Here is an 11718-nt window from a genome sequence, read left to right on the forward strand (position 1 = left end):
CTGAAAAACTGTAGAGACCCCACATGGATATTTTTTTCACATGAATTTTCTTGATCATCCACTTCGCCTTGCAAAGGCATTCATACCACTTGAAAGTTTTTGTTTTGTTACAGTATAAACATCGGTGTATTTTCTGGACATGTTATCTTATTAAGGACATATTGCTAATTCTTCTCTTTATAATAATAAGAATAAAAATAATAACCGAAAAATGTGGCATGCATTTACATTCACGCCCCTTTAATGTGATGGTACAAAAAAAGATCCAGTCCAACCAGTTGCCTTTGTAATAGAACATTAATGAAGAAACGGACTGCGTAGACTCTGGAGGAGCTGCAAAGATCCAGAGCTCGGGTGCATGAAGTATTGCATGTCAAAATCTGGCCTTAATAGCAGAATGTTTAAATGAAAACATTGTGCATTTTTATATCAAAATTAAGCGGCAGTAATCCCCTACATAACGCCTCTGTCACATTTCAATTGGTTTAGCTGAGCCCACAAAGCACAAATCATAAAAGATGAAACTAATGTTTTTATAAAAGCAGAAAATACTCCCACAAAACAGTCAGTAGTGAAATACAAGCAGCACACAGTTATCCACGTGCTGCATCGGCGGTTATTTGTTCCTGGTCTGCATATCATCCCCACGGTGAAGCATAGCGGTGGTAGTGTCATGCTGAGGGCTTACACCATTTTTATTACCCAGCCAGTTTTCTGTGTGATTCAAAAAATTACTTATGCATATCTGTGATGTTTTACACGAGTGTAGTCTTCAGACTTCATGTGTGATTTATTCAGATTTGCTTGAAAATAAGTTTAGTTCAGCCCTTTAGCAAAGATCCCTTCATGATCCTTATTGGTTCTATGAAACTCTGTTATTCCTAAACAGCATCAAGTAATTTCAATTAAGCTACAGCAAAAAATAAAAAATAAAAAAGGAATTTTATTTACATTTTATGAGATTACCTGGACTTAATTTCCTGTGGTTTTTAAATAATTGACAAACAGCATGGGCGTTCTTAAATAAGCTGCGTATTATGCGCACAGTTGAACATGTCATCATTTGATCTCTATGCTTTATTTTACTTTTTTTTTTTTTTTTACTTTTAAGTCCTCCGTCATTTTTTTTCCTCCCTTCTTTTCCTTCGCTTGGTTGCTCCATAGTTAACACTTATTAAATTAGCAGTCATCCAGCGATCAAACAACAACAACCCTCCTCCATCGAGCCGACTTGAGTGACGGCGGAGGTCTCCTCGGCATCTGGTGGGTTTTGTCGCAGGTAAACAGAAAACCCTGCTAATTACGGTTTTACAATTCCAGGAGAAAACCGAGTCATCTACAGCTGTACAGTTTGGATTTGTCGAGAGCAGCGACAGAGGGAGAGAGAGAGACGCGATGCTGGATTCAAGATGCCCTGCTTCCTCTGCAGCTTCTCGGCCTGTCATTTATCCTCTCACCTATGTGGATTGGGTCTGGTTAAAAACGGAGGAACGGCGGAGACGGAGGGAGTAGAGGGAGAGGCGGTCGGAGGGTTTGTGGGGTGAGAATGAAGGATTACATAAAGAAGAAGCTGCACTTGACGGTAACTGGTTGAGATTAGCGCCTTAGGGGTACAGCAGTGGCTGTGATTTTGATACTGCGCCCCCAGCTAAACGCTGAAGGCCGCCTTGCCTAGAGGAGTCTGCCTTCACCCACAGGCAGTCAAAGATTGTTTTTTTTATTTTATTTTTTCTTACCCGGCATCTCTTCCTTTTTCTTCTTCCTCCTCCTCCTCCTCCGTCTCCTCCACTCCACAGACACCTGTCATCTCCAATGTCAAAACTCCACACAGAGAGGAAAAGACAATGCAAAGAATAAACAAAAGAAACATGTTTTTTTTAAAGGCACACTCTGCATACAGATCTAAGATGTTTAGGCCCAGGCTTCCCCTGCAGCAGTCTGGATTGAACCTGTTCAAATCTGCGTGAGTTGGCAGTGTTTAAGCTGTTTCTTGTGAGTTTTATAATTAAAACGGCTACGTCACCCACTGGTGGGTGCACAGGTTCCTGTCAGAAGTTCGCATACACAGATAAACGGTTATAAATGTGACAAAATCTCTTTGAGTCATTTGAACTATGATTCATATTATCAGTTAGTTGGATTAAACAAAATGCATCTTCAGTTAAATTTAAAAGCAAGAGTTGGATACACAAGTTTGAATTAAGGTTTTATTTTTCAATTTCTGTCCATTCTGTACTGATTTACTTTCAAACCAGTGAACGATGTATCAACAGTCTAGCATGGTGATAGGAGCATCATGCTGTGGGACACCCAGTACTGGTGAATTTAACAGTGGATGTCTGTCATTGAACACAAACGGCTAATATTAACCTAAACACTTAGCTTTTTTTATTGCTGTTGCTATTGGTCTTTTAAGGAATTTTCTTCAGTCCACACAGGTTCACAATTATGCATCCAGATGGATAAATAAGGTCTGAATAAATCTTACTAGTCACATTTTCCAACAGCGCTGCTGTTACATTTCTTATTTTGTTGTATTTCATGTCATGCTATGGCACTTCCAATAAAATGCAAATTTCATTAAAAAAAATTGGCCGGCTATTATTTCGTCAAATATTATTTCCCAAGTTGCTTCTCGACCACTTTTTGTAGTTAACAATAAATTTGTGGAATTCTGGCTTTGACAGCTTTTCTTGCCTTATTTGGTGGAGTTGACTTAAGGTGTCTGTGTTTTTCTGTCCCAGGGCTTCTTCTCAAGTATGTTCCACACATTAGCCAATATTTTCCATTTTAAACTCATTTAAACTCAGATCTGATCTTTCTCCTCTTGGAACACCAAATTGTGCCCAAATTTCATCGATCTGATGCATGTAATCAGCCTCTAGTAAAGGGAAGTTGGTCAACTTGGTCAGAATCAATTTGGTAAATGACCAAGGCTCAACTTAATGAAAGTGAAAACTATTGGATTGCCAACAACACTGCTGACGGTTGAGCCAGTTTAGTGCCAAATATGACCCAGATGATGTTGACAAAGAAAAATAGCCGAGTGACTTAAGGGTGAAGGAAGTACAGCAACTTAAATGTTCACAAGACATTATTAGGACTGTGCTTTCTCCTGTGGTGTCAGTTTTGAAATGATTCCCAACATCACCATCAAATTTGTCTCAATCAGCCAATTTGTGTGTGTAAACTGAAACAATGACTGGTGTTTGACGGGATCGTCACTGGATGTGTGTTAAAGGGGTTACCAGACCACTTCTCTTTACAGAGAACAGGTGGGGGGAGGGGGTTGCTTCAATCAGCCTGATTAGACAATCAAAACCAAATTGTCATTTCATTCAAAAAAAAACAAACTGTGTGGCTGTTGGTCATGGGTATGGAATCAGGCAATAGTAAAAATGATTTCAACAATTTTTGTAGTATTTTCTTTGTTTTCGCCTTCACGAAGACAAAACAAATTACTAAATCTAATTTGAGCTCACGCTGGCTTAGGAAAACGCATTTTTTATTAAATCTACTGCGAATGACCTTTCCCACCTTGAACAGACGCTGCTGCCTGAAGAGCACGAAGCGCTGAACCGAACCGTGAAATGGCCCTCATTGTCCATGTAGTTAAGCGGAAATATGAGCTGATGTGACAGTGGCAGCCGTGCCAGGAGGTGTTGTTGCGACCAATGGGGGGCAGAGGACACCACAGAGAGTAATGGCTGCTACAAGCCATCAGCTTCGCCGCGCTTAAAAAACACACCGCCACATTTCATCTGGTCTGTTTTCGCTTCGTTTTAATTCCTTCTGTTTGTTTGTTTGTTTCTCGACCTTGCCATGTCACCTGACCTTCCGCTGTCCAAAAGACCCTGACGTGGAAAGGAGAAGGGGGGGAAAGAAGAAAAATAGAAACAAGAATAAGCAAGACGTTTCTGTTTGGAGAGAGAACAAACAGTACACACCCCCCGCTACCTTAAGACAAATTTACTCAAAAAAAAAAACAAAAACACATGTGTGTCTTCGCCGTCTGAGGCTGTCTGGCCACCACTGCCAAGGAAGTGTCATGGTGTCGTGACAACTTCAGCGACTGCGGTGCGATGTGTGACCCTCGGCCAGGCGGAAGGGGGAGGGGGGCGTGTTGAATCCCCACACCCACACTGGATCTGACAGATGTCACATACCTCCTCCATGGGCACCTTCTGTTTCCTGTTCACCTTTCTCCATCCTGCAGCGTTAGGGCTCCTGTCTCCAGCCCATCAAAGCACACACACGCACACACACACCCACACACACACACACACACACACACGCACACACACACACGCGCGCACACGCAAACAGCAAACAAATGGACAGCGGAGGGCAGACTCCAGTGACTCTACTGTAGATGCACACCTTTCAGATATAGCATTATGGCCACCTGCTTAAAATGTGTTGATCCTGTTTTTATGTGGAGGGATGGACTCCACTGGAGTCCTGAAAGTATATCTGGTACAAAGATATAGACAGGAGACACTTTACTTTCTGGAAGTTGGAGGTGGAGCATTCGTTTCATAGATGCTCTACCGGACTGTAATATGGGGAATATGAAACGTAAGACAGACTCTGTTGTACTCTTCAAGCTAATCCCAAACCCTAAAAAAAACGTTTGAAACGTCAAGTCACTTACAAATTTGCGTTTTGTCATTTTTATTTAAATAATCCTGTTTTGTTTTCTGGCATCCTGCTGAAACTGGCCTCAACAACATTCCTCTGGTAAGTGTCAAAGTCCATGTTCCACCCAACCTGCTCCACCGCTGATCAGTGTCAATGATTGCTTACCACTAGTTCTTTGTATTTCCTCACCCAAAGTTCTAGCTCCAACTTTGAGCTTTTCCAAAGGAAATTTTCTTGTAATTTTTGGTGGGTTTTACAGAGCTGCACCTAATGTGTACTTTATGTACTTTGTATACTAAGACCTTAGGATCAGAACTGGCTTTAACGTCATCAATCTGAGCTATTCTAACTCATCTATTGGACTGGATTAATCACTGAACATTGACCCAGGCATCAGACCATTACGATTTGGATCTTGCCAAAATCTCTCAGATCTTCATGTTTGCCAATTTTTTTGTTGTAGATTCTAACACAAGGGTGGGCAATCCTCAAGGGCCGGTGTCCTTCAACTCTTAGATGTCTCCCTGGTCCAACACACTTGAATCCAGTAACTGAATCACCTCCTAAGTGCAGTCATGTTCTACAGAGTCCTGCTAACGACCTCATTATTTGACTCGGGTGTGTTGAAGTAGAGATGCATCCAAAAGTTGCTGGAGTCCGGCCCTCGAGGCCCGGAGTTGTCCACCCCTGTTCTAACACATTCACTTTAAGATAGCTTTTCTTTTACTGCCTAACATATCCCACCCACTAACAGGTGGCATGGCTGGGAGATAATGAGTGTTATTCACTTCCTGTGTGATTATGTCTGATGGGTGTATAAAGATGCATCAGTCATTAGTCTTGATCTCAAGCTTAATTCTTTAGCATCTATTTATTCTGTTTAGTTTAAATATGGTTTCCCTTCATAAACAGCAAATGAGCATTCTGCGCTTTCTGGCATTAATGTCACCTTCTCCAGGGATGTTTCCTGTTATTTATCTGAGACTTTTCTCCAAGAACGGTTGGTATTTTAGTCTTAGCACACCCCACTCAAAACCTGTTTGCACAGATTTTCCCCATCATCCTTCAGACCACAGTTTGACGGAAGCGCTTCAACAAAATGAGATTCTGCCTCGTAACATTGTCTTACGCTGTTCTATCAGAAGTGTCACCAGCCCACTCTGCGAATAACAAGTCTAACAAACCAAAAAAGCCTTATGATATTAGATTTCCACAAACCTTCTGCCGGCTCGCCTCATCCACTCAGAAAGCTCTCCCGGATGGAAATGCGTGGACTAAATCTGATCATGGCACTAGATAATGTTCACTTCTCACTCCCGAAACACACACTTCAGTGTGTGTGTGCGTGGGGGGGAGATGGAGGGATCCTGTGACTAACCCATCAATCATGTCGACGTTTTGCTCAAGTGATGGATATTCTAATTTCCCTTTTATATACAGGTGCGCAGGGATGGATGGCTGACGATTAATGGACGGGCCGGTCTGTTTCCACAAAACAAAGAGAGACGGAGGGAGGCCAAACCTGCGGAGGCCACAGAGCTGCGTTTTCCCATGTTTTGAGCAGGATGGCTCTCGTTTGGGGAGAAGATGTTCCTGTAAACATGCGAAAGACGGCGCATACATCCTGAGGTGATAAAGGCGTTGCCAACACGACAATCGTCTCCTCTCCGCAGGGACTTCCAGCAGGTTCTGCAGTTGACTCTGCGACAACCCCTGACACCCTCACCTCTACTTTTTCACACAACCTGTTTCGCACTTTCTGTCATTGCTGTCACTTCCACAATTATGAACTAACTTTTACCGACGCAGAGTTCTTATGGGGTGTTTTATTTTTAGCATTTCTTTCGACGTCATGTGCAAGTCGGTTGAGATATTGGAAGTGGAAATAAAGACATTTTCTGTTAGTGATGCAGATCTAAATGTCCTCCTCTACCCTAATCTTCATATTTGAACTTTTAGGCATGTTGTCATGTTACAATCACAAACAAATACGGTATAACAAGATCTTGCGACATTGAAGCTTCACAATATTTCTTGCTGAGGTGACTGCTGTCTCGCAAGCTTTAGACGGTTGCGGTCATCCTGACTTCATCTGATGAAGTTGAAATAGAAGATACCCCTATTACTCCTAAGTCATCTGTTTGGCAGCCTTCTGGGCTCCTAGTAGGAACAATAAATGGCAACAGAGTGAAAGAGGAGATTGGAACAATATGTTAGCATGGAGGTAGAAAGGTTGGCTCTAATGACCAATGGCTGACCCAAACTAATAAACCTTTTTAAAGCAAAAAATTTGAACTTTGAGGTTTTCCTGAAAATGACGTTAAAATCTTGTCTCGTTCTTGTAAACTCAATATTGTGTCTCATCTTGTGAGTTTTAGGTATTGCCTCACCCTATACAAACAAAGTTTGCCCTGACCCATAGGAGACGATGGCAAATGTGGGGAAGAATGTGTACGTCAGCCTGGACACACCATCTGTACTTTTACAATGGTTTTCTTTAGCAGGGTTATGGAAGCTGGTCTTAATTTAATTAACTGAGCCAAATTCAAAGAAATTCCATTAATCTATTGTCTATACCTCTCATCCTTACAGGGTGTCTATTTCCAGCGGTCATTGGGAGAGAGGTACGACATAGTCCGGACAGGTCACAGACCAACAGAGTACACGTAGGTCAAACAACACACAAATATCAAACCTAGGACCATCCTTCTGCAGTTTCACTGTTTAGTCCTAAATTCAAGGCAGTTCTGTAAGAAAACCTGTTTGGTAGAGACACACTCCAAAAGACTTGTAACTCGTTCTATAACTATTGACTCAGAGGGCTAAATATAAACGCATGTCACAAACATAAATGTTGTACGTTAGTCCGTTTCGTAAAACCTCAATAAAATGCATAAAAGTTTGAGACTGTAATGAAACAAAGTGCTTTCTGAGAGTATGAACATATTTGCAAGGCTGTGTGCCTTTTCTATCCTAACTCTGTTTAGGCGAGTGGATCTTTCATGTTGGATCTTCAGTTTAACTGTGCAGCAGGATGCTGAAGGTTAAAAGGTTTAACTGCACTAATTGGCCACAGTCGCTGATGAAAGGTAGTTAACAAACAGGGATGCTGGAAAATGAAGAAATTAGGAGATCTGGAAATGAAAACTTTGCTTAAGAAGGACAACGGATCATGTATAATTTGAACCAGTTAAGTCATTTTTTTTTTTTAACAAGGCCTGGTGTTTCATTTGGAGAAGACATGGATGGCTGAATATATTTACACTGGAATACGAAAATAAAAAAATCATTTGCATTCATCTTTCCAGTTCAACTGATTTAATTATGCTATTTTTGCTGACTTTAGTCTTCTAGAACTGTTTTTCTTTTCTTTCTTTTTTTTGGACATCAGCCACAGAGGAATTCCCTAGCGATCTTCCCGTTTTTCCCTTTCCTCTCTCTTTTCACTCCCAGCTGACATTGAACACGTACCTCCATAAACCACCCGGTGCTTAAGAGTTTTCCCAAAGACTTTAACAATCCCGGCTGAGATCTCTCTGTCTGCCGCAGTCCCCCTCTCTCTGTCTCACTTTACCTCTCGCTTTTCATCCCTCCCTCCCTGTCCGAAGCTGTCCTCCCGGCCATCTGTCATGTTATGTTTATGGGCCCTTTTGCTTTTGTGTCCTGATGACCACTGTCACAGAGAGCTCCCCATTACCGATGCGGCCTGATGAACGATGTTACCCAGACGCGCTGCTGACACCCCCGTGTCCTTGGCCGCAGAGACACTGCCTCTGTAGCAAGCTGGGGCCGGTAAAGAATGAGGACAGAAGGGGGCCTGAGGGAGCCGGACTGAGGACCTGTCCGTCATCCTGCCGACGGGACGCTCATATTTCCTCCTCTTTTCTTTCCGCCATTTTTCTTCTTCCTTATCCAGCCAATTGAAGGCAACCTTGGTAAGCATGGTGACAATGCTGTCATTAATCCTGAGCTGGTGAGTGGTGCCCTTGCCTTTCACCTGAATATGTATCTACATCCGCACAGATGCACTGAGGGATCCCCCTTCAAAAGTCCAAATAATGTCCCAAAGTCCAAGACAGCCGACAGAGAGATGATAAATGACACGGAATATGATTTTTATCTGTCAAGTTGAAATGTTTTTATCTTCGATTCAACATATTCAAAGATAAAATGTTATTTCTTACCACATTTGTTTAGTTGTTTTTTTTTTTTACATTTTTAAATTTCACTTTTATTAAGAACTTGTACGTACATGTAGCCGTGTCTTTATAAAACAAATATCTCCATCACATTGTTTAAAATAATATGGTACACGTTATTTTCAGAAAAGTTTTCGTCCACACGAATCCGCAAAAATCAACCCCTGAGCGTTGTTTTAAAGATGCCAAACCTGTAGGGGGCAGTGTAGCGCAAAGCTAAAACCTTTCTCAACCAATCAAAATCCTACAAAACAACTGTGACTTCCTGTTAGGAATTTAACACATCGCCAGGAGGTTTATTTGTGTGGACAGATTGATAGAGGTAGCTACTTATAAGTAGCGTATTAGAATGTATACATATACAAACACAAGACGATTGGGAATCGTGTCAAAGCAGGTATGTGGATATTTTGACGCATTATTTGTCAGATTCTTGATTTCTACAAATCTTGCAGCAATTAGTGTAGCATAGGGCTAGTGAAACTGAACTCAGCTTAAAAAGTGGTTAGTTAAAAAAAAAAAAAGATTTTAAAGAATCCAACACTTTTTAATACATAGGACCATGTTGGTTTGGACAGCTTTTGTTTTCTAAAATTTTATGAAGTTACTATTTCAACGCTGCTTTTTACATTGAATCAAGGCCTGTGGTTGACATAAACACATGCCTGATGATCTGAAGCTTGTGTGTGTGCCAGAAAAAGCAGACACAGAAGTAAATCTGCACTGTATTACACATGGACGGCCAGCCTCTCGAGTTGCATGAGTTCAATGTTTTTAGGACGATGTGAAATAAAACAGATATTTAACAGAGGAAGTTTTACTTTTACAGCTTTGTAGCATAATGTGAGCAATCTGTTGGACAAAATAAAAACCTCATTTAATCAGTGAGGCCCACAGTCCCCTCAACCCCTCCACCCTCCCACCATCCCTTGCTGTCTCTTTGCGAACGTCTTTACTGGCCGGTAAAGCTGCTGATGAATTCTTAAGCAGATCACACTGATAATTGTATTTCATAACTGTCAGTTGTGCGAAGGCTGCCACTGTGCCCAGGAGCTATTTGTGTCTCCACAAACCACCTCCTCCTCCTCCACCACCCGGCTTTGTCCAACCCTCCCCAATCACCGGGGACGGGCCCACCGTCTCCAGCCCCGAATTACTCAATCAGGAGGACACATTTACAGATGACACCTTTATTACAATTAATCAGGGGAACTTGATTAAGAAAGTTATTCCTCCCCCTTCATTGAGACTCACACAAGTGGCGCACGCCGCATATTGTAATTTATGTCCCACTGAGCTCTCGCGCCGCTGACGGACAGAAGAGACGACAGACTGCCAGGAAGCGCCGAGACACGCGGGGATGTTTGCGTGCGGCGGAGTCGTGCGCGTGCGGCTGCAAACAAACACGTTTCCTGTCTCGTTCTGTCGCGCGTCTCAAGTTTTGTTTAAAAAAAACAACAACAAAAAAAGCAAAAAAAAAAAAAAGAAAAAAAAGAAAACAGTTTAATAAATGACTTTAATTGGATGTAGAGATGTGCTTGCAAAAGGAGGCATGAATATTCTGCTCCCTTTCTTCTTTTCACACACACGCACACACGCACATACACCGTCCTGAATGAAGCCATCTCTTTACCTTTACTCACAGCTCCTGGGTCTGCTGTGGCTAATTAGTTGAGTGGGGTTTTAGGTTTGGTAATTAGGCAGGGGTAGGAGTGATGGGGGCTCGGGGAGTTGGAGAGCTGAGAGGGGTCTTGACTGACTTGCAGAGGGAAAGAAACTGGACTGTCTGGATGCTGGCAGCACCAGGCAGCAAGCCGGTGTCCCTGAGGCGCCTGGGAGGTAGACTACCGTGCCACACTACGGGGGTGATGTCTTTGTTAGGTGACACATATAAAAGCGAGGGGTGGGGGGGGAATAAAAAGGAGAAAAAGGGGGAATCTTTCAAAAACTTCCCTGCAACTTGAATAAGAAAAAGTACAGCAGTTACTCAGGACAGATCATTTGAGAACCAGGAAAAGCTGACTAACGTCACTCCAGTTACATAAACATATTCATGTTATGGTTTCACTAGTTGAACTCTGGGCTCTGGGCCAACACCCAAAGTTGAATGCCATATCAGAATACGCAAATGTTTGTATGTCTTATTGAGATTTTAAGTAAAAAGTTGTGAACATTTTTCACATGAAAGGAAACTACATGCTTTTAACATTTAAGACAAAAAAAATCTGAACAGTATGGCATGCATTTATACATAGAACCACATTTTGCTGAAATTATGGCTGCACATGTTTTTGATACATCATCAGTTTTTCAAACTGACATTTTTGTCGCACAGTTTTTTGCAGATTGACCTTGAGAATTTATGCTGCCGATCAGATAGGAAGAAAAGCTTTCCCGCAGCATCATACTGCCACCACCATGTTCCATGTGAGTTCAGGTTAATGTGTAATGTTCAAGTTCTCACAGCCTTTCATTTAAGTCTCTCTGTTGACTTGTCGGCGGTTTTTTTTTCAGTCGTCTTGATGCTTTTTGTTTAGCAAAACTCGTGCACTAAATTTATTTTAATGTGTCAGAGTAAAGGCTATTCCAATATTTAAATGGAGGAACTGTGAAAATCACTTTCTATCTTTCACTTCACAAATATTTTATACCATATAATCCCGTCAACCCCTGAAAACATATATATGTATCATATCTGTTGAGGTTTTGGTTGTAATATAAAAGGTTCAAAGGATGTGTAATGTTGCAAGACATTGAGGGCATTTCACAGTAAAAGTGTAGCAAAGGTGTAAATCTTAAAATTACACTTTTATTTTTTTAACTTACAGTTCACAACTTTTCTTCCCCTATAAAAGTAAATCTGAACATATCTTTATTG

This window comes from Poecilia reticulata, linkage group LG16 (assembly GCF_000633615.1).
Source record: "Poecilia reticulata strain Guanapo linkage group LG16, Guppy_female_1.0+MT, whole genome shotgun sequence".
NCBI classification, from domain to species: Eukaryota; Metazoa; Chordata; class Actinopteri; order Cyprinodontiformes; family Poeciliidae; genus Poecilia; species Poecilia reticulata.